At 34.9% G+C, this 24,154-nt stretch overlaps 2 long non-coding RNA genes across 4 annotated transcripts in view; one reads left to right on the top strand and one right to left on the bottom strand.

The window, feature by feature from the left end:
• Positions 1-21,560, bottom strand: part of LOC307185944 — a 212,222-nt gene extending 190,662 nt beyond the window's left edge. Inside the window, exon 1 of the long non-coding RNA XR_013828214.1 lies at positions 21,456-21,560. This is a non-coding gene — a long non-coding RNA (uncharacterized lncRNA). The remainder of the gene's footprint in view (positions 1-21,455) is intronic.
• A 153-nt stretch (positions 21,561-21,713) lies between these two features.
• LOC307185679 overlaps positions 21,714-24,154 on the top strand; it is a 66,696-nt gene continuing 64,255 nt past the window's right edge. For all 3 annotated transcript variants that reach the window (XR_013828141.1, XR_013828142.1, XR_013828143.1), the window contains exon 1: positions 21,714-21,860. This is a non-coding gene — a long non-coding RNA (uncharacterized lncRNA). The remainder of the gene's footprint in view (positions 21,861-24,154) is intronic.

The following is a 24,154-nucleotide window of genomic DNA, read 5'->3' as shown; positions in this document are numbered from 1 at the left end:
ACTTTGGCAAAGAAAGTGATGACAGCTAGCTTGAGGAAAATGAATTGAAATTAACGTGACAGAAAACAGGAAGATAGAGAAAATTTAAATTTATTAAAACTGGGAAAATTTTGAAACTACAAATAAAGATGATCAAATCCATCGATATTAAATAGAAGTGGACCTAAATGTATTCCAAATGTGAGAATCAGAGTTTAGAACAAGATTAGATAAATATTCAATCTTCTTTATAGCTAATATCTAGATTTGCTATGGGCATATCCAAGTAATTTCCAATAAGTTGGTTTTGAAAATTGTTCTTGTTAAGGGGTCCTATTGTTGGATTTACTAGCCTTCCTGATCTGGAAGAACCTAAATACTGACTCTCAAGTCACCACGAAAGATATGATGATATAATGAACCAGAATTTTCTTGTTTTGATTGATTAGTTCAATACCTTAAAAAAAAAGACAGAAAGGGAGAAAGAAGGAAGGAAGGAAGGAAGGAAGGAAGAAAGAAATAAAGAAAGAAAGGAAGGAAGGAAGGAAGGAGATTGGGAGAGGAAGGGAAAGGGAAATGTTACCAAAGGACCATTTACTTAGTCTACATTATAATATATAAAGTTGAAATTATTAATTCTTTGTGCAATGACTGGACTTCCTTGCATCCTATTTAATAAACTGACTTTGAAACTTGTGTGAAAGTATTAAAAATTCAAACATATCTTGATGGTTACCTCTTAAATTGGCACTGCTAAAAAATGTCTAAAACAGAGACAAATTTTAAGGAGGGTATAGTAGTACACAAAGGCAAGATACATCAATGATATCTGGTTTTATTAATTGATTTTAAAAGGTTTGGAATGTCTTTTACTTGCAAAAAGTGGTCCATACAATACTCATATAGCCACGTGTGTATTGATTGGAATGTAGACTAGGATATGGTTCAAATTAGCAAAATTTCTAAACCAAAGGCACTAGATGAGACAGGATGAAATAAAAATGTTCTTCAGTCTGCAAAGATAAAATAAAAATAACAGATGAGACTCCTTTGTCATATTTAGTTATGCACTTTGGGTACTCTTTCCATGTCATTTTTGGCAGGGATGAAGGATGCTAATAAGGAAAAAAAATTCAGACAACACCAATTATTTTAAGGGCATGCAGTTAGGTACATAGCAGCTAACCTGAAGCTTTGTGGATTCCAGATGGGACAAATAATCAGATTACTTGCGGGTGTTTTAATAGTACCCAGAGGGTATCATAAAATCACTCACCATATGCCTAATATCCCTATAGCTCTGTTTCTTTGAACTGTTACTTTAATCTTCCCTTTTATTTACTTTTTATTGCCATACACTTAAACTGATGTCTTTTCTTATCTACAGATAAACTTATAGGCAATATGTGAATACTCATGCACATCTCTTATCTCTCATTTTACTGTACTTCCTACTTTTTCTATTGATATTTTAGTTGTCTGCCCTATAATGTGGGTATCTCTTAAGCTTTATGTTGAAAGATTTCCATTTCTGTGCCTGTTTGCTGAATTTACTATTGGTTTTGTGATTAGGAGTATAAAGGTCAGAAACCAAATTGTGATGGGTTGGAAAAAAACAGAAGGTATAGAAATATAGAAAGTGCATTTAAATTTTATGTAAATCTATTAGAAAAATTTAAGTGGTTCTAAGTCACATTTAATAGGGTTGTTTTATGCATGCATGTGAGGCTAGCTTATATTATAATGGTCTGAAGTAATATGTTCCCATAAATTGCATAGTTGTTGGTAGGGTGATTGAAATAGCGTTGCAACTTTTTTTCTGATAAATGGGGAACGTGTTTTCAAATCAAACTGAGGCGGGGGGAAGTGTTTGGTAGCTGGAAAACAAATTTAAAAAGTGTATAAGGGAAAAGTTATTATCAACTGTGTCAAATGCTGTTTAATAGGCCAAGTAAAATTAAAAGTTGAAATTGGGTATTGGATTTAGCAATTTGGAGGTCATTGATGAACCGGATACGATCAATTTGTTTGAATAACAGGGATAAGAAACCTGTTTGGAATGGGTTCAAAATGCAAAGATAGAAATTGGTGAGTATTTTCTGAAAAGAAAAAGCAGATAAATTGACACTGAAAATTTTATCAGAATTATTTTTGTTTTGATTGCTTTACTTTGTTTTGTTTTTGTTCTTTTTTCTTTCTTTTTTTTTTTTTTAGAATGGAGATACAGCACGATGTTTATACGTATGCTGATGATAATTATCCAATATAGAGTTGGGAACTGAGGAGTGAGTAGATGACAGGGATGTTATCTAATAAGAGGTAAGGAATTGTCTTAAGAAATGAACACTAATAGTTCTATTTTAATAGAAAGGTAGAGTATATGGGCACGGATGCTGATAGTTGTCCATACGTGGTGTTAGGAATCTATTAAGGTTTTTAGAATTACTTCAGCTTGCTTTGTGAAGTAAGAAGAAAGGTCATTAACTAAGAATAAGAGAAGAAAAACATGTTCTTTTTTTTGGAGGGTGGGGAGAGTCACAGCATATTTTTATTTTTTTATTGAAGTATAGTTGATTTATAATATTATATTAGTTACAGGTCTATAGCATAGTGATTTAATATTTTTATAGATTATACTCCATTTATAGCTATTACAAAATATTGGCTATATTCCCTGTACTATACAATATATCCGTGTAGCTTCTTTATTTTATACTTAGTAGTTTGTACTTCTTAACCCCTTATTCCTATATTGCTCCTCCCCCATTCCCTCTCCCCACTGGTAACCTTTAGTTTGTTCTCTATACCTGTGAGTCTGTTTCTGTTTTGTTATATTCATTTGTTTGTTTTAGTCTTTAGATTCCACATATAAGTGATAGTATACAGTATTTGTCTTTTCTCTGTCTGACTTATTTCACTAAGCATGATACCCTCTAGGTCCATCCATGTTACTAGTTTTTGAAGCGACTAGAGAAGGTAAAAAAGAATGCTTGAGGGAAATGGGGAAGTGATGCTAAAGATAGCAATGTGGTTTCTAAATAGCTTTAAGCTCCCTTGAGGTTGTGGTCATGAGTTTTAAAGGAAGACCAATTAGTGTGATTGCTGTTTTTCTTCTAATAAGTTTACCTGTATAAGTTCAGGCTCAAAGTAGGCAGATAATTACATTTAAACAATGTTATGGATATTTCATGCATATAAGGCCAAGTGAGAGAGGGACTAAGGAGTTGAGATAAGTGAGAGGAAGTAATTATGAGAACTGACCATAAAATTAACCTGGATAATCAGGAAAGAGAGGTCATCAAGATGGTCAATGTGTGACAGTAATTGGTAATGACAAGGTATAGGATTAACTCTATGGAAATAAGTGGCTTAGGCAGAGTGAAAGTTGAATATTTGAAGGTAGAGAAGAATATGGGTAGCATGATTCAAGTATTGTTTTTAAGGAAGGCAGGAGGGAAAACTGTTTGCCAGAGTCAAGGAGGATAAAGAAGGAGATTATTCTAACTTAAACATAGTGCTATGAATGAAATGGGAGAAAGAATAGTAACTGTGTTAGAGGGCTGCAGCAGAAGCAGTCTAAACGTTGCCCAGGTTTAGAGCAAAAGGGGATAAGGATTCTCAGGAAGTGTTTGAGAATGTAGAGAAATTTGTTGATTATGGACTGGGAAATTAAGGGCACTGTGTCAGGTTTTCATGAGTTAGGGCGGAGAGGAAGATGGAAAGAGTGAAGAGGATGTGCAAAGATTTTAGGGGGGGGGATAAGGGTGGCCTGGAACTTTGAGCTTCTGGTGTTAGGTGTCAGCACGTACACAGAAATAAAGGATATAATGAGATTAAATCAGATGACCTAAAGGCATTCAGGAATGGTGGTGATGTGGATAGAGGATGGCTGGAACCTTTCTAGTTGATGTAGTTTAGGATATCTGTGAAATCAGGATCTTTCATCTCTTTCTATGTGGGTCAATTGTTTGAGGGTTAAATTGAATCAAAAGAAAAAATGCTTGTATTTAAGTCATCATGTGTTCTTAAAACCCTTAAAATTTAGAGCTAATTGAAATCTCTGCATACTATCTAGCAAAAAAAGAAATATGGTAGAAAAAAAAATTTAGGTCAAGTGAAATTTGGAACTAGATTATGAAGAATTAAATAGCTGCCTTGGAAACCAGCACTATTTAATAGTAGAGTGGAAATAATATATGCCTGATCCATACACACTTCAAATATTGTGTAATACTTATCTTAATATTTTAATAAAGTTTGTTAGGTGTTTGATAAAGCATATTAAATTAAGCCTGCTCAAGAGTATTGCCTCTATAGCTTTACATGTTTTTAAATTTCAACCCATATGAACATATTATTTTAATTATTACCTGGGATAAGTTGCCTTGTAAAGAGTAAGTATAGTTATGCCACCAAGTACAATCTATGTTACTTGGATTCTGTTACATGCATTGGTTACTTTTTTTTTTTTTTTTTTGTGGTACACGGGCCTCTCACTGTTGTGGCCTCTCCCGTTGTGGAGCACAGGCTCCGGACCCGCAGGCTCAGCGGCCATGGCTCACAGGCCCAGCTGCTCCGCGGCATCTTCCTGGACCGGGGCACGAACCCGTGTCCCCTGCATCGGCAGGCGGACTCTCAACCACTGCGCCACCAGGGAAGCCCGCATTGGTTACTTTTGATGTCACTTTTTATGAGGTCCAGGTGACCTGCCTGACAGATTTGACTTGGTAAACAGAACTACTTTGCAATGGTAAAAGTTATTTTTTCTCTTTGAGACATGTTAAAGGTCATAATGTTCAAATGTTTATCCCCTGAAGATCTCAAAGGTAACTTACCCATGGGGACTCATTAGTTCTCTCCCTGTTGAAATTCATGTTTTTATCTTTAGACTTGCATCTGTAAAAAGTTGGCATGGAGGAAAAGAACTGTGTCTAGTGCATAATATAGTGTATAAAGAGGCAGCAAAACAAGTTTCATTGCCATTCTGGTCACTAACTTTGTATTGAAGGCATTCAGGGTATATTTATCTTTTGTAACCTAAAGCTAAAATCTCAAAATTATTTAGTTAAAAATTTTTTTACTGCTTATTATGTGTATTAGTATAGGTCTATTATGCTCTAGTAACAAACCCATAATTTCACTACCTCAAATTCATAAAAGTATATTTCTTGCCAAGGATTGACTGTTTTCTTTCATTTCTGTAATGTCCTCACTGCAGGATCCAGCCTGGTAGAATAGACACTCTAGAACACTGCTAGTCATCAAGACAATAGGAAATAAATTTTGGAGAGGTTTACTCTGCAATTAGAAGCTCTAGTTGGGAGCCACACATAACACCTCATTGCTAATCACCACTCCCAAGTAACCCAGAAGTCCATTCCTACCCATATGAGGAAGGTAGAGGGAAGTAAGTATTATATAGCTATATAGTACTAATAACCACTATATTGGTGTCATTATTCACTGCATTTTCTTTTTAAGAAAATTTGAGATTTCTAAGGGAGCTGATAACAGTGTTATTAGAATATGCCTATAGATTATACTTGAAAAGACAAATTAAATGAAACACACCATTAGTGGGGATAGAGTGAATACAGATATTAAAGCATTTTTTTGTCCAGAAAAATCTTAACTTGCTTTGTTAATAACAAAAAGGACAAAGTTTACATTTTGATTAGGTCTATGCTAAATCTACATGTTAATATGAATATAAACATAGGTTAGGGATTAAACAATATATTGCATAAAATAATTTACATTAAGAATTGTAAAATCTGTGATTTTGGTTTTATTTCTGTTTTGATTTTTTCATAGCTTGTAAGCAAACAGATGTCAGGCTTGTTCATTTTGAATTTTGTAGGACTTTGGGAGCAGATATTCATTCTTAAAAAGCACATAGTAAATTAAGTTGCTAAAAATAGAGAAAATGGTATTAATTTTCCCCCAAAGTATGAACAGAAGAAACAAAGAGGAATACAAATTATTGACAATAAAATAGTTGACTTAAGAAATAACTACTTATATTAATCTAAAAGTAAACACTGGTTTTGGCCATCAACCAAAGGAAAATATAATTCAAATATGAATGTATTTATTTATATACAAGTTTATGAGAATAAGAATATATATTAATGTGTCACAATATGTATGCATTTTAGAATGTTTAAATATCACAGTCTCTTTTTCTTCTAAGATATTAGAGAAAAAGAAAAAGTAAGTTTTTTTAAAGTGTCTGTAGTATACCAAATATAGGTTTCTTTTTTAAAAAAATCTAGGTTTTTGAATATTTATTTTTATCTAAACCCTTCATCTGGGAAAAAAGAATTTGTGATTATATGTAATTAAAATTTTGTAGAAATTATGATGATGAATTTGTACTTTCTACCTTGTTAACCCATCTTACTCAAAGCTGCATTTCAAAGAAGACTAGCTGCACGAACAGACTGTGACTGTAGGACGGAGTTATTTTGAAATAAGATGGTGCGTTGATTGAACACTATCTTGGCCCATTGGTACTGTGCTATCCCCATTTGTATACAGAGAAGCAAGAAGAGGAACAATTAATCACATTCCTGTTCTCCACAACAGACTCAATGAAAAGGAGAGGACCAAAAAAACATGAGTGCAATCTCTCTGAAGTGCTTTCATAAATAATTAGGAAGGAACTTTTAGTAATCATCTCTTTTTCAGAGTCAGCTTGACAAACTAGGAGAATTAGGAGTCCAGAAGTTGATCTTGCATCATAAGTCTAATTTTTCTGTCTTCTATTTTTCAACATTTGCTTTAGTTTTCATTGCTTAAAACCCTCTAATGACTGCTCATTGCTTTAAGCACAATTCAGTATTCTTTTTTTTCTTTCCAGTTCTATTGAGATATAATTGACATACAATAGTATATAAATTTAAGGTATAAGCACAGTGATTTTATTTACTTACATACCTTACGAAATGATTACCACAATAACTTTAGTGATCATCTATTATTTCATATAGATACAAAATGAAAGAAAAAAATTCTTTTTCCTTGTGATGAGAACTCTTAAGATTTACTCTCCTAACAGCTTTTGTATATAACATATAGTGGTGTTAACTATGTTAATCATGTTGTGTCGCATTCCTAGTACTTATTTATCTTATACCTAGAAGTTTGTATCTTTTGACCACCATCACCCAATTCTCCCTACTCTCACCCCTCGCCTCTGGTAACATAATCCCTTTTTCTATGAGTTTATTTGTTTTTTTTTTTTAAAGTATAATTGACCTACAACACTATGTTAGTTCCTGGTGCACAGCACAGTGAGTTGATATCTCTGTACATTACAAATACAGAACAATATTTTTAATGTCAAATACTAAGTACTAAGTTATCTGACCTCTGATTATGTCTGTGACCTCATGTCAAGATTTGTACACACACACACACACACACACACACACACACACACAATGGAATATTATTCAGCCATAAAAAAGAAGGAAATCTTGCCTTTTCCAACAACATGGATGGACCTTGAGGGCATTACATTAAGTGAATAAATTAGAAAGAAAAAGACAAATACTGTATGTTCTCACTTATATGTGGAATCTGAAAAAAGTCAAATTCATAGAAATAGAGAGCAGAATGGTGACTACCAGAGGCTTGTAGGGTGGGGAAAATGGGGAGATTGTGGTCAAAGTGTATAAACTTTCAGTTATAAGATGAATAAGTTTTAGGGAATCTAATGTACAGCACAGTGACTACAATTAACAATACTGTATTATATACTTGAAAGTTACTGAGAGAGTAGATCTTAATGTTATCACTGCAAAAAAAAAAGGTAAAAAGGTAATATATGAAGGGATGGAGGTGTTAACTAAACCTTTTGTGCTAATCATTTTGCAATATATATTGTATCAATCATCATGTTTACATCTTAAACTTACATGTTATATGTCAATAATATCTCAATAGAGCTGGAAAAAAATGATTCCATGTGCTTCAGGATTTTCCATCTCTTCCCTCCAACGCCACCCCCTCCTTTCCTCTACTTCAAGCTGTCAAATGACTATTTATCCTATGTAGTGTCATATTTAGCACTCTCAGAAAACTTCTTAGAAACCTAAGGCTAAGTTAGATCTCTTACTATAAAGCAACATAGCGTTTTGTACTACAGATTATACAATACTATATAGTCAAGCTCAAACATTCTGAATCAAGCAGCAAAAAAAAAAAAAAAAGGAAACAGAATGGACTATTGTGGCAGTAAATAAACTGCCAATTAATGCTTTTGTATTCTAAAAACAAACTGAATTACTGGATTGCATAGTACTCTATCTCCACTCAGGGCTTATTCCTTTTATTTACTTTGCTTCTAGTTCCAGGAAACTACAAAATGTTTTCAGCAAACAAAAGGAATTGCCAGTCTCCTCAATTAACATCAAACCAAATAAATTATCCTTTTGAGATATATAATCTCTTTCCTCATGCTCCACACTTTAAATAATTAAATGAGGGGCTTCCCTGGTGGCACAGTGGTTAAGAATCCACCTGCCAATGCAGGGGACATGGGTTCGAACCCTGGTCTGGGAAGATCCCACATGCCATGGATCAACTAAGCCCATGCACCACAACTACTGAGCCTGCACTCTAGAGCCTGCAAGCCACAACTACTGAGCCCACGTGCCACAACTACTGAAGCCCACACGCCTAGAGCCCGTGCTCCACAACAAGAGAAGCCACCATAATGAGAAGCCCACGCACCATAATGAAGAGCAGCCCCCGCTCGGGGCATCTAGAGAAAGCCCGCACACAGCAACAAAACCCAGTGCAGCCAAATATAAATAAATAAAATAAAATAAGTAAATTACAAATAAATAAATAAATAAATGAAAGAATAAACAGTTGTGTCTAGAGTGTTCGTATTTCTATAACCTCACCAAGTCTGGAGTGAAATCAAGAAAATTGAGTAAAATGTTTAGGTCTGAATGATTAATAATGCTTCTCAAAAGACTCCTTCCTAAATAAGGAATGTCTACTCAAAGGACATATTTCTGTACTCAATTCTCTAGAGTCACAGGAAGCTGTGCTTCTCCTCAAGTGCTAAGGACTCAGAAATATTGAGGATTTTTTTCAGAGAATCCTCCTATGTAAACCAAAGATAATATTTCCCCAAAAATGAAATCATTGGCCCTACTTACCCCATACCACCTCTCATTTTATCATATAAAAAGTCACACTGGCAAACTACCTTGTTGGATACTGGGGACCTAACCACTTTATCTCTCCTTTTCTTTAGCAGAAATCATAGCACCTACGATTATGCATTTATGCCTAAATGCTCCACTAGAATGTAAGTTCCATGAAAGCAGACTATGTGTATGTCTTGGACACTATGTGCCATTACCCTGCCAGATGCTGGTGATATAAGTACTCAAAAAATATTTGTGGTTGAATGAATGAGATTAATAAGAGTGTGCACAGATAAGCGAAAAGCATGTTTACAATACAATAATGCTACAAGATATTTTTTCCAGTGTCATCATTTGTGATGACATTTATTTTTTTCTAAAGAGACATTTTAGTACAAGGGAAATCTTCATTTTTGAAAATGTTTCTCAGTTGACATTTCTTTTGCGAGCATGAATTACATCTCAAGAAAATTATGAAATTATCTATTGTGTGCCTTACTAAACTTTGTTTCCCCGTTTCTTATTTTAGGGTCTGCCATAATTTATGCACTCAATAAAAATTTGCTAAATATTTATTTGTATGTACTTTAAAAAGAAGTTAAATAAAAGCAATTTTAGAGGGTATTGATTCTGATATGGGTTCATTGACAAATTATCTTTTCCTGTTTATCAATATTACTCTACAATTATCAACAGTAAAAATTATACTGCATCTTATTTCAGAATCTTAGTACTCTAAGTATATAAACTACTTTATACCTCTCATTGCTTTATAATTACTTGAAATTCTCTAACTGTATTGCTTAGGTGCTTTATATACATTTAACTTCACTGTAGAGAGAATTTGCCTGTCTAAAATGTATTTTCCTGATATAGAATGAAAATGTGTTTTGACATCAGGAAAATATGTGGTTTGGTGATAAACAATAGCTATACAGAGTGCAAATGTATTTGAGGTGGATCATAAGATACAAACTCCACACAGCGGTTATTTCTGAACAATCCATATTCAATCAAATACTTCAGACTATCACTTTTTGAAGAAACGAAGATAGGACTCTGATTTGCTTTTGTACTGAAAGATGCAATTGTGACACTTTGTAGCAAAGAACTTTGGTCTGAAGTAGAAAACTAATTAATAAAGCAGGCGGAAACAATTTCTGAGGCCATTTTTACTGCTTTAATTGGCAGTAGTAGAAGCTTTGGTTAAAAGGAAATCCCTAATAGGAAAAAAGAAGGAAATTTAGAATGAAATAATTTCTAAGCTTGCACTAACTTCCATTGTGTGTTTACTCCTTGCATATTCCTGCATGATAAAATTCTATTAGAGCCACTTCTTTTATTAATCAGTGCATTAATTTTTAGTAAACCCCTATGTAAGTCCAGTATGTTTATTATTATTCAATACTATAAATTAAAAACATGAACCATTTCGCCACAATTCATGTTAACCAATGTTGTTATACAATGCAATAATTTCACTGCAATGTAAAAATGGAATTTACTTTATACAAAGAAAAATTGCTGCCTTTCCTACAAGAGAACATATGTGGAAAATGAATAGTCATTTGGACTGAATACCTGAATTTATTTAGTAATGAAGGATTTGGATATTGAAATAATAAGCATCTAAGCTCATAGGCTGATTCTCATTTCCCAGGCAGTTTCTGTCTCCATTGGAAACCTGAAGCTTAACCCACATTTATTATTGTAACCACAAAAATTTTGGTGGTTACTTACTGCACAGCTTCTATGGTGTGAATTTTGCTGTACATCTGGCTGTCATCCCATTCTTTCTTTCTTCTCACTTAAGGAACCAATGGTTCTTAAGACTTAACAATTCTTGGGGTTATTTAGTATTTTCTCAATAAAATAGCTTTGTTTTAATTAATGTCATTTTCTTTTGCTTGCATCTAAAAACTCCCACAAGTATGGTCTTATATTTCTCATTTAAATAACAGCAAGGATGAAATCTAACATGTAGAATAGCGAGGCATAGGCTAAATGTATGGCCCCAGTTGCTTACTACCTACCGGTACTTGACAGAAGGCAACACACAGGATGAGCTGGGAGAATCAAGAGAGATTAGCATTTGAGGTATGGTTTAAAGAATACGGAATTTAAATATTCAGAATCTAAAAGAATATCAGAGAATAACAAGTGATTTGGGGAGACTGGAGCAAAGATTATATGAAAAAATGAAATGGAAAATGACACTAGAAAGGTGAAATAGGTTACAACTCTGCAAGTCCTTGAATGCCTTATAAGAATATTTGAATTCCAGAAATAAAGGTGGACAATTTAAAGTTTTCATGTAGAGGAAAAAAAAAATAGAGACAATCACCTACTCCTAATTACATAATTTATTCATCAGGCAATATTTTAAAATAGTTTAATCATACATTCTACTTTTCATCGAAGTATAGCATACTTATAGAAAAGAGCACAAATCATACATAACTGTGTAACTTCATGAATGTTCAGTGTTGAACATGTTCAGCTAAATAGAACCCACTTCAGAATGCTAGAAGTACTCTTTTTTTTTTTTTTTTTTTGCAGTACGCGGGCGTCTCACTGTTGTGGCCTCTCCCGGGGCGGAGCGCAGGCTCCAGATGCGCAGGCTCAGCGGCCATGGCTCACAGGCCCAGCCGCTTCGCGGCATGTGGGATCCTCCCGGACCGGGGCACGAACCCGCGTCCCCTGCGTCGGCAGGCGGACTCTCAACCACTGTGCCACCAGGGAAGCCCTAGAAGTACTCTTCATCCCCCCACCAGTCACTATGTCCTCAAACATAACCCCTCTCCCAATTTCTAAAACATAAATTATTTATTGAACATTATACAAATAGAACATACATTTGTACTTTTTTTTTGTCTCTGTTCTTTCAACACTGCATTTGTAAAATCATCAATATTATTGTGAATTTGGCAGTTTGTTTTTCTCATTGCTATACTGTGTTCTACTGTTGAGTGTACTATGATTAATTCATTTTGCTATTGATAATATGGCTATTTTGAATGAAGCTACTATGAATATTTTGTACATGTTATTTAATGAAAATAAGTATACAAAATATTTTTTAACATCAGGATGAGCTTGGACTGAAGTGTCTATTATTGATAAATATTCTGATTGATTCTACTAGTCATTCCATATGGAGATATCAAAAATATATAATTCATTAACTGTGTCTCTGATAAAAAATTAGTGGTCATATTTTATATACTAAATCAGCTTTAATAATAAAATGTACATAGAGTTGAATTTGTTGTTTTATCATGACCTGAGTTGAATGCTGAAAGCAATATACTCTCTTGGGTCTACTGGTTACATTGAACTTTATGAAAATGATGTTGCTCATAAGATTGTTTCAATAAGCTGTGATATCTGCTTCTGTCTTTTAATCCAGGGAGGAAAAAAAATGAAAAACTATGCTAGACTTTTACTAGGTTTTGCCTTGCATATATTTGTATCTCAGGGAGTTGTCTCTCCTCCCTCTTCTCATGCAATCCTATTATGGAAGTTTTTTTTCTGTTATTAAAACATTATATATATATTTAAACAAGTACCTGTCCTTCAACACTAAAATTTTATCCACAGCCACTTCAATAGGGATGTTTTAATTAAAAATAATTTTAGTGAGCATCCAGTTTCACTTGTGACAAGTAGAGAGCTTGGAAATAATCACTTGTCCTTACAACAAGAGAATACCAGACAAATGGAAAATCAATGAGTTTTCTTGGAATAATCAGAGAACTGGAATTACAGGGAAAACTTCCATCCTGAATTCTGGAGAGACATATGAATCTAGATAGTCACAGCCAAGATCTGCTTCCTTGGAACAAAAGCTGTAGGAGCCATAAACTCTAGGAAGACTTACCCAATAATATTGAACAATGGATGGTGCTGAGTGTGGACTAGCATGAGATTAAGAAGCTTGCAGTGTTGTGGGGAGTATGTTTCTGTGGACTTTACCTCCAGGAAACTCAGAGTGATAATCCAAGAAAGATTCACTTCTTTTCATGCCCAGACCCTTCTCTATAACTAAAGCCTACTCTCCAAGAAGGGCTTTGACAGAGTGCAATTCTGAAACTTTACCTGAGCTTAGGAAAAGGAACTGCTTCTCACCTCATGTCCCTTTTACACTTCTAGCTTAACTTAAGGGGAAAAGAAAATAACATAATCAACAGGGTACAGGAATTCTAAATGAATGAATGAATGAATAAATAAGGAAAGCTGCAGCCAGGGAAGGGAGTGGGGGATAAGGAGAAAAATATTATACCATCAGGGGAGGTACAAAAACACTTGTGAAGACCACAGTCCAAGACATAGGCACAATAGAAGACTGAGACTTAATCAGAAGGTAATATATAAACACTCCCTCCCCAACACTCTGCCACTCCATTTACAAACCTCAGTACAGTAACAGTATTACACTTGACAGAGCTTCCATACACAGACTCTTTTTGATGAACAGTGTATAAGGAAACCCCCAAGCCAAGATTAAAATAAAAGACACTAGAGAAATTTGAAAACTTTAGTACCCAGATCACAACATATATAGCTAGATTAACATAAAATACTAAATACCTGATACAACATGACCTGATTTCAAAAAAATATTATAAGATATCAAGATATCATGAAAGGCAAGAAATAACACAGTCTGAAGAAACAAAGAAAGCATCAGAATCAGACCCAGATGAGACACAGATGGAATTAACAGACAGATGTTATAAAATAATTGTGATAAATATGTTAAGGGCTCTAACAGAAAAGGTAGACCATATGAAAGAATAGATGAATAATGTAAGCAGAGAGATAAAAGCTCTAAGGAAAAAAAATCCAAAGAAAATGCTAGAAATAAAAAATGGTATAACAGAGAATGCCTTTGATGGGTTCATCAGTAAACTACACACAGACAGGGAATGAATATGTGGACTCAAATATAGGTCAATGAAAACTTTGCAAAATAAAATTCAGAGAAAAAAAAACAGAAGAGATCATCTAAGAAATGCAGTATAAAATTTTTTAAAATGTAGCCTATGCAGACATGAAATATAAAAAGTAAAAGAAAGACAGAACAAAGTGGAAGAAATATTTGAAATAATAATGATGGAGAACTTTCCAAAATTAGTGACAGACTTCAAACCACAGATCCAGGAAGCTGAGAGCATCAAGAAGGATAAATACCAAAAAATATTTCTGCCTATTCAAACTGCAGAAAATCAAAGAAAAGGAAAATCTTGAAGACAGCCACAGGACGACGCAGATAAACAACTTATCTATGGAGGAAGAAGGATAAGAGTTATAGCAGACTTTTCATTTCTACGCAAGCAAGAAGAGAGTAGAGTGCTATCTTCAGAGTGTTGAAAGAAAATAACGCCAACCTAGAATTCTTTATTCAGAAGAATTATTCTTCAAACGTGAAGGAGAAATAAGGACAATCATGGATAATCAAAAGCTGAGGGAATTTATTTCCAGCATACCAATTTTACATGAAATGTTAAAAGTTCCTCAGGCAGAACAAAAATGAGATAGTGAGAAATTCTTCACTCCTTACGTGTGAGTGGTACATATTGACTTCTTTCCAAGAGAACAGTATGTAAGGGGAGGAAACAGCAATTTTACCCTGGAAAAACCTGACTAACACTGCCTCAGCCAGGTCATTAAGGTTAACATCATCAGTGATAAGTCCTGTTGACAGTATGTACATGATGTGATGAGAATGGCATCGTATTTCTGTTGTGCCTATCTCCTCAAAACCAACAAGCCCAGTCTAACCTTGGGAAAAACATTAGGTAAGTCACAATTAAGGGATATTCTATAAAATGCCTGATAAGGTCCCCTCAAGACTGTCAAGGTATTCAAACAAGGGAAGTCTGAGAAACTGTTGTGATCTCTATCTATCTAAGGATATGTGATGACAAAGGAGACTTCATATCTGAATGAAATGTAGTATTCTGGATGGGATCCTAAAACAAAAAAAGACATTCATTAAAAATAGAGGAAATCTGGGGCTTCCCTGGTGGTGCAGTTGCTGGGAGTCTGCCTGCCGATGCAGGGGACACGGGTTCATGCCCCAGTCCGGGAGGATCCTGCATGCCGTGGAGCGGCTGGGCCCGTGAGCCATGGCCGCTGAGCCTGCGCGTCCGGAGCCTGTGCTCCGCAACGGAAGAGGCCGCAACAGTGAGAGGCCCACCTACCGCCAAAAAAAAAAAAAAAAAAAAAAGAGGAAATCTGGGCTTCCCTGGTGGCGCAGTATTTGAGAGTCCTCCTGCCCATGCAGGGGACACGGGTTCGTGCCCCGGTCCGGGAGGATCCCACATGCCACGGAGCAGATGGGCCCGTGAGCCATGGCCGCTGAGCCTGCGCGTCCGGAGCCTGTGCTCCGCAACGGGAGAGGCCACAATGGTGAGAGGCCCGTGTATCTCCCCCCAAAAACTAGAGGAAATCTGAATAAAGTACAGACTTTAATTAATAATAATGTGTCAATATTGGTTAATAAGTTGTAACAAATGTACCACACTAATGCAAGACGTTAACATTACAGCAAACAGTGTAGGCTATCGTGGGGTCTCTGCACTGTCTCTCCAAATTTTCTGTAAATTACAAGTTATCATAAAATAAAAAGTTTACTTTTGAAAACAAAGCAAAGGTGAAATAAAAAAGCAATTCCAGTGGCTTTATAAGTATTAGGATGGGCACGTTTCACTACGTCTTTTGGATTTGGAGCTGCATTATATTCCTAACTGTAGGAATAAGTCAGTTTATAAGTAGTTTATAATAGTTTATAAGGATAAAAACTATTCTTTATCTGAAAATCTTTCATAAAGAACTCTTCACTCTTTTAAGCATAATTCCACATCTTTATTTTCTATCTAATGGTATATACGCACAAGTGAAAAAAAAAAGCATGTTGGGATTTCACTTTTAATACAAAATAATGTGAAATAGTTATAGCATGCAGTGATATTATCTTATTAGAAATACTATAGAATTAATGCACTAATAATCTTTCCTTTTAACTTTCTTAAAAAAGTTGATAACAGGGCTTCCCTGGTGGCACAGTGGTTGAGAGTCCGCCTGCCGATGCAGGGGACACGGGTTTGTGCCCCGGTCCGGGAAGATCCCACATTCCGCGGACCGGCTAGGTCCGTGAGCCATGGCCGCTGAGCCTGCGCGTCCGGAGCCTGTGCTCCGCAACGGGAGAGGCCACAACAGTGAGGGGCCCGCGTACCACAAAAAAGAAAAAAAAAAAGTTAATAACAGTTGTTCTACTCTGAACTTTTAAAAGTGTGTAAGCTTATTTAGCATCTCAGAGGAAATTAAACATGTTTCAAATTATCTAAAATAGCTTTAATTTGTAGAGTTCTAAACAATTATTTAAATCATAAACCAGATTTTGAAATAGTGAGATAAAAAACGTTGCTTATGTACATCTGGAAGGATTTTTTCATGGACAAGATGGAGGTTAATTTGGTGCCTTGATTAGAATACCAGTCATAAGGTCTAGGTCTGAGATTTTATCCATATGTAGGCCAGCTGACTTTGCTACATAAACTGAACAGTGGCTACTCCTCTGATATTGATTAGCAGGGTATTTTAGAGATTGGACTTTTCATGGTCAGGATTCTGGTAATCCTCACAAATTTTATGGGGAGTTCTGTTATTTACAGATGAAGAGATTCTGTGATGCAGCGATGTGCCAGAGGATGCCATGCACTCTGATTAACTGGCAGAGTAAGTCTGAATTGAAGCTCAGTTCTCCATCTCTATGTAAACTGCCTCTGCAAATTTTAGAACCTGGCCCAGTTCTTATGTTTCTTGTGCAACATATTGGAAATAAAACTGTTAGTTGAATTATATCTCCTCCTCACCCTTATCACCCCTGACATGCTGAAGTCCTAACCCCAAGTACCTCAGAATGTGACTTTATATGGAAATTGTGTCTTTACAGAAGTAATCAACTTTAAATGAGGCCATTAGATTGATCCTAATCAAACATGACCAGGGAACCTATAAAAAGAAGAAATTTGGACACAAAGATAGACATTCATAGTAGGGAGATGATGTGAAGACACCAGGGAAACACCAGGTAAGGACAGAGGCAGAGACTGGAGTAATGCCGCCGCAAGCCAAGGAGCACCAAGGATTGACAGCCACCACTGGAAACTAGGAAAGGCAATGAAAAATCCTCTCTAACAGGCTTCAAAAGGAGCCTGGCCCTGCCAAAATCTTGATTTTGAACTTCCAGCCTACAGAACTGTGAGAAAATACATTTCAAACTGCCCAGATTTTGATATTTTGTTATGGCAGCCCTAGGAAACTAATAAAAAAACCAAAGTAAATTTTCAGTTACACTGAATAGTCTTAGACTGCTATTCGATCATTTCACTCAACTTCCTACTTTATTTGCTATAACTTGATATAGAGTCCATATTAAGAATTTTATCAATTTTTTCCCATTATCCAAGCTCTATTCATATTTTTTTTCATGCAGTCAGTGTCTTCCTCAAATTAATGGCTTTCCCAGCCATTTCTGAGGAGCATGCATTTTTTTCCCTATTGTTTTAGATGTTTCTTAGCCATAAGTGGAATGTTGCTTGCCTCTTCATACAAATTGAACTGTCACTTGATTTCTCTATATTAGCTTTTTTTTTAAAGACTTCACTGTGCCATTATTTTATACCTATCTTGCTTTCCAGTTTCTTACATAGTTCTTGACCCTACCTTTGCAATGCTTTAGTTAAAGAATTAAAATAGTATTACTGAAGAATTCAGTAATATTGGGAATATTGTTATCTTGCTTCATCACAATGTGGGTGTGTGTGCACACACCCAAGTACTTGTATATATGTGTGTTTTCATATGAGCATGTATGCACCAAATGTTTATACTGCCAATGACTTTTTCTTTAATTATTAATAATGTTAATTCAAATTCTCCAAGTATACACATCTAGGGAAAGTAGCTGAGAAGTTTGCAGAGTGCCAGAAGTCTGACTAAGGCTACATATTTGCTGCAGTAAGTCCACATATGAATATTTCAAAGTTCAGTCTTACTTTAGTACACTAAATGATAGGTCAGTTGACAAAGGTTTAATGCATTTTAAGAAATGAACTAATTTTGCTCTTTTATCAAGAATTTTTTTCTCCAAAATTTAATCAGATACAGCATAGTAGCTTACTTCAAGATTTGTTATAATAAACATCCTAACAAGTGAATTATCAGATTTATAATTTGCATAAATGAGTTATTTCACTGATATACATATCCCCGAATTTAAATCTTTTATTTTACATTTAATTTGATAAGTTATGCTGCAATGATTTCTAATAGTCTTATCCCTTGTATTTTAAGTTACTATAAATTTCTTAAGATCCTAACTGGCAGTGGTTAATGAAATTACTAAAGATAAGTCACTTCTACAGCTTTTTCAGTTACAGCCGTTTAAAAAGAAAATATATCATTATAGCAAAAACGTTCTATTATGTTCTATCAAAGACAGTTCGTGTAATTTTCATTTTTAACAACACAAAAAATACTACATGTGAATCTTTTATCCACTAATAAACATAATTTGGTACTTGTGCTGTACATCACTGTAATTACGATATCTTTTATGCCAAAGACAGCCTCAAACTATGGGTAAGAGCAGGAATTTTTTTTCTTTCGTGAGAGGGTTTAATTAAGTAGTCTCAGAATTGTCTTTGTTGCTTAGTATTTGCCTTCCTTTCAAAACACAATACTCCAATTTATCAAGTAATCATTCTACCTGCTCTTTTATCTCTAATTTCACATATTCATCCAAAAGTTTTAAAAATAATTATTTTGCGATATCTGCATTTGTCTTTCTTTCAACTTTTATGGTTCATTTCTGAGTGCTTTCTGTTCTAATCCCTACCACTATTAAGAAGTGTACAACTTCCAAAACACATGAATATGTAAAACACATGAAAGCTTTTATAAGATAAAGTTATAAAAATTCATAAATCAGAGGAACAGGAATGAAACCCATACTCTGTATCTGACAGTTACTGCTTTGAATTGTACGACCTAATTGTATATAGGATTAGATAATATATGAGTACTACAATTTTTGGTCTTTTTAGCATAAGTCTGATGAAGGAAAAGCACTATATAACAGTTCATTTTTAAAAATCATTACAATTAGACATCTTTTAGTCAATCAGCGCTTGATATTGCAGCATTTGTAATATTTCTGAATTCTTATATCTGATTCCCCCCACCTTCATTCTTTACTGACTGTACGATTTTTTTAAACTTATAATTTCTGTATTTTAAGTACATGACAATTGTTAACATTTTTATTGTTTTTAATAAATCTTACATTGTTATCAGTAATTTACAAATGTGTCCTACTAAATGTTTAAAGACATAATTTTTGGAAAGATGTCAGCTGACTTGTATCTTACATGTTATGCAGCTTTAGGTAAATTTTATGAAGTCTGTGAATCACAATTTTCTCACCAGTTAGATGGAGATAATTTAGGCAGAAAATAAGCATTAAATACCTGCTACCTGTAAGAGCTCTTCTGGGTGCTGAGGATACCATTTTTAATAAAATCAGCAAATCTCTGCAGTCCTGGAGCTTACATTCCAAAACACAGTAAAGTGGTTGAAAGAAAATAACAAAAAACATAAACTACTAGGAACTATAGATGCAATGGAAAAGAATAAACAGAGTATGCAGTTAGAAAGTTAGATGGCAAGATGCTATTTAAACTGAGGATGGCTGGTAAAGACTTTTTGCTCTGGTGACATTTGAGCAGCAACCAAAATTAAGAGAGAGCGAATTAAGAAAGTATCTGAGGGAGATGGAAGCAGTAAGTGCACAGTTCCTGAGAAGCATGTTGATGCCTCCAAATTGCAGCCAACAAGCTATTGTCAGAGTGGAAGAAATTCTCCTCTACCCTTGTAGGTTGGTCTAAGAATCAAATTGACATGAGACAGATTAACGGGAGAAAACCAAACAAAAGTTTTATACCATGCATACATGGGAGAGACCCAGGAAAACTGAGTAACTTAAAATAGAAGAAACCCTCACCTTAAATACCATCTTCAACTAAAGACAAAAGAGAATGTTGGGGGGGTGGTTTGAGACTTCAAAGGGGAGGAGAGCGATTCATATGAAGATGGAAAAGCAAATGTTTGGTGAACAATTGTTTGCCAGGCCATGCACAGATAATGGGACACAGAGTGGGCTCTGATCTCTAGGCCAGAGTTTCTCCACCACACCTAGCCTATATTCTTTGCAGATATCTCTGGTGATAGCTTTATTTCAGGACCAGGTGTTCTATCTAAACTTATTTTTAGTTAGTTAGGGGGAAGGTAAAATTTCTTCCTGAGTTTTTTGGGCTTCATTGTTTTCACCTTGAAATAATCTGCATGCCAAAGAGACCATTTAGGGTGGCAAATTTTGCTCCCCTATGCTATTATGGCCACAGCTGAATGACCAAGGATGAGAATGGAAATAACTGACCCCCCCCCCACCCTTGATATCTGATCACCCCTGGCCTGTCTTCTGCAAGAATACTGTTAAGCTGATTTAACCAGAATCTTCTACTCTTGATGTCTCCTCGAAATAATTTTATATTCACAAACCACCTCACCCAGCTATTTGGCTATAAATCCTCACTTGTCCTCATTATATTTGAAGTTGAACCTGATCTCTCTTCCCTATTGCAATACGATTTCTGAACAATTGGATTAATATTTTTCATTATTATTCATAACTGAAGTATAAATAAATTTCTACCTGTATCATTAAAAGTTTTTTTTAATTTAATATAGGTAATGGATTCTGAGGTGTAGTTATGATAAACAAGTTTGCTCAAAAATATTTTTCCATTGAAAAAAATGAAATGCCTGTTTATTTTTAAAAAAAGAAAGAAAAAGAAAACTTTATGGAAACATCAAAATGCTGATAAATTTAATAAAGAATTACTCAGCCCAAATCTTAGTGAAACAAGAGAGTTGAGAAAGATAAGGGAGAGCTAAAATGGTTGTTTTGCCCTGAGGATATTTTCTATTTCAGTATAAAAAGGCTGCAAATTTGAAATCTGGCTAGAAAGGAGACACTCTTCCCAATCCACATTTACATTAACATGTAAAGAGAATCAATTAGACAATTTTTAAAAAAAACGACTATGTTTAACATAAAAACAAAAAAAGCGGCACAATATCTTTTTTGTAGGAAGGATGGAAGGAAGGAGGAAATTACTAAAATTACTACTACTCACTACGCATAGGTTTCTTAGAAAAATTGGTATGATAAGGTCTAACCTCTTGTTTTGTGCTCAGTCTAGCGTCACTTGCTCACAGGGTGCCGCGCGCATCAGCCCTCCAGACCAGAGTCCGTAGTGTGAAACAGCCACGCAGACCCCTCAGTTCGGGAAGTGAGCAGCAGCTCCCACAAGCTACTTTGATTTAAGATGGCGGCGGCTGGGCATGCGCAGAGATGCTGCACCGGCACGGCTCTGGAGTCACGTGAGCAGCAGGCGAGGGCTCCGCTCCCTCCCCCCTTCCCACTGAGGAGTCCCGCCCAAGGCCTGTCTGGAGAGGCGGTTCGCCAGAGCGGGAGCTCACACCTCTCGGTTCTCTGCTCCAAGAGTAAGCTTTCCTTTGCTTCAGAGCCAAACTCAAAGGACACCAGGAAGGAGGACTCTTGTTGGGGCTGAACTCCAAAGGGTAGGTAATACATGATCTATCACTGTACTTATTGATGACAGGACTTCACCAGTGGACTGAGCCAGCTTTCAAGGCTATCTTAGGATAACAATGCACACGTTTTCCTTGTGAAACAATCAATGTAGAACGCTAAGTTGTTTTCCAAATTTCTTGAAGAAGTGTTTAAAAGAAGGTTATTTTTGTCCAAATTTATAATATACTGATGAAACAGACTAGATAATAGTGATGAGAAGAATGCTAAATAAAAGGAAGAGAAATTTGTTCTTTGAAAAATCCAAAAAATAATATGGATAAACGTCAGGGAAATGTCCGTACTAACCATCATTTTTGAACATGTGTATTAATAAAATAAGAGGAAAAAGACCAAACAAACAAAACAAAACAAAGGATGGAAAGAAGAAGGAAAAATTGTTATATTAGTAATTCTGCCAGGTGTTTTTTTAATATATTAGTATTTGTCATTTTGTTAAGTGTTATATATTTTTTATGTACCATAATGATTTAATGATAATATTAAGACTTGGAAGTATTAAAAAATGATTTTCAAGGTTCCAGACTAGTATGTAGCACGTGTGAAGGTATACACATAGTTCTTTTTGATTCCAGTGCAGGTTTTAATGCATACCTTTCACTATGTATATGTGCCTCATTTTGTAATTAAATTGTGCCATGATCATATTGATGGGAAAGTTCTGGCCAGACCTATGGGCTCACTTGAGCCAAGACAGGTTAACTCTGCAATTTGTATGTACTCATTTTTATGCTTCCTATTATAAATGGCATTATGATGCTTATAAGGAAGTTTAAATATATGATTTTTGTCAGCAGTGATACCTGCAGGGCAATTTTCCATTTCAAACAAGTATTGGATTTTGCCATTCTGTCCTGTGTTTTTTGCCATCATTATTATCATTATTATTTTGATCATTATCATTACCATTATTTTAATTTCAGATCCACATGTACACCAGTAAATATAGTTCTTTTTTTTTTGATGATTTTGGCATTATGGATAGAAACTGAATATGTAAAAATAATTATTTATCTAAGAAGTGTCAGTTTTAATTTGATATGAACTCACCTTGTTCTGGACTTAATGTCTTTCTCTATGACTATGTTGCTTAAAATAATATACCCTGCCATTATACTAAATAGTGAAGTATACTGTCTACATTTCTCAAGTGAGTGAAGATGTACTCAGATCCAAGACATTTTGTTTTATTGAATTTATCCAGGTCTCTCAAAATAATCCTTAGAATCTAATTGAGTGTTTTTCTAATAAGCAGTGTTGTTAAAGACATATGTAAATGTTATGTAATTTTTTAACTCATCAAAAGTTTGCTTTTATTAAATTTGGTGTAATGGTCTAGCTTATTTCCTACATTTGTCTTTTATTGAACAATGCTTCTCTTGAGTATATGCAATTTGCAAGGTATGCGATCAATTTGTTTTTAGCAGTAGTAAATAGCTGCAGGAGATCTCGGTCCACCTCAACAGAATTTCCATTGCAATTTGCTCTTAAGTTGAACATTAATAACAACTAAACAGTACACTCTGTCTTTGGGGGGAATAATGAAAATTTGGATGATGTATTTAAGAATGCCGTTTCAGCCCTTACTGCCCCAGGTTGTTAACAAAACATGATTTCTACATAGAGCAAATTTCCTTTCTCTGATGATCTTACTTTGAAAGTGAAGTTTTAAATAATTTCACTGTCACTACCCCCTATGCTTCATCATTCTTTTTCTTTCAAAAATAGAATGTGCTCTTCGAACTGATATTTTGTGGACTATGGACCGAAAATGCAGGCATCTTTTCATATGTTAATATTCATCCTTTAGTGCTGAGTACTGCTTGCATATGAATGAATAAACTGGATGGCTCTTTTTTGGCACACTAAAGAATACAGTTAGAATTTTCAAAATGGCGTATTGATTTTTTGTTGTTGTTCATGTTGTGGGTGTCAAACACTGGGGCTTAAGGGCAAATTTCTCAATGATATGAATCCTAGAATGAGAAACAGAATCTTCATCATTTCCTGTAAGGCATTTTGCAGTTAGTCTACCAAAACCTCCACAGTGTCATTTTAAAATATCTGAGATCTAATTTTTTACTACTTTGCGCTAATCAATAAATTATTTTATCCTCAGCAGAGTCAATGGAAATTGCTTTGTGGAAATCCATTTATAGAACATTTATGAAATTGTGTGAGATACAAAATAAAGAAGCATTTCTGCAGAATGTTACCTCTCTCATCCCCACAAAAGCTGCTCCACATACACACACATATGCAC

The sequence above is a fragment of the Stenella coeruleoalba genome, assembly GCF_951394435.1.
Source record: "Stenella coeruleoalba genome assembly, chromosome: 4".
Taxonomy (NCBI): domain Eukaryota; kingdom Metazoa; phylum Chordata; class Mammalia; order Artiodactyla; family Delphinidae; genus Stenella; species Stenella coeruleoalba.
This window is presented reverse-complemented; position numbering and strand designations above follow the sequence as displayed.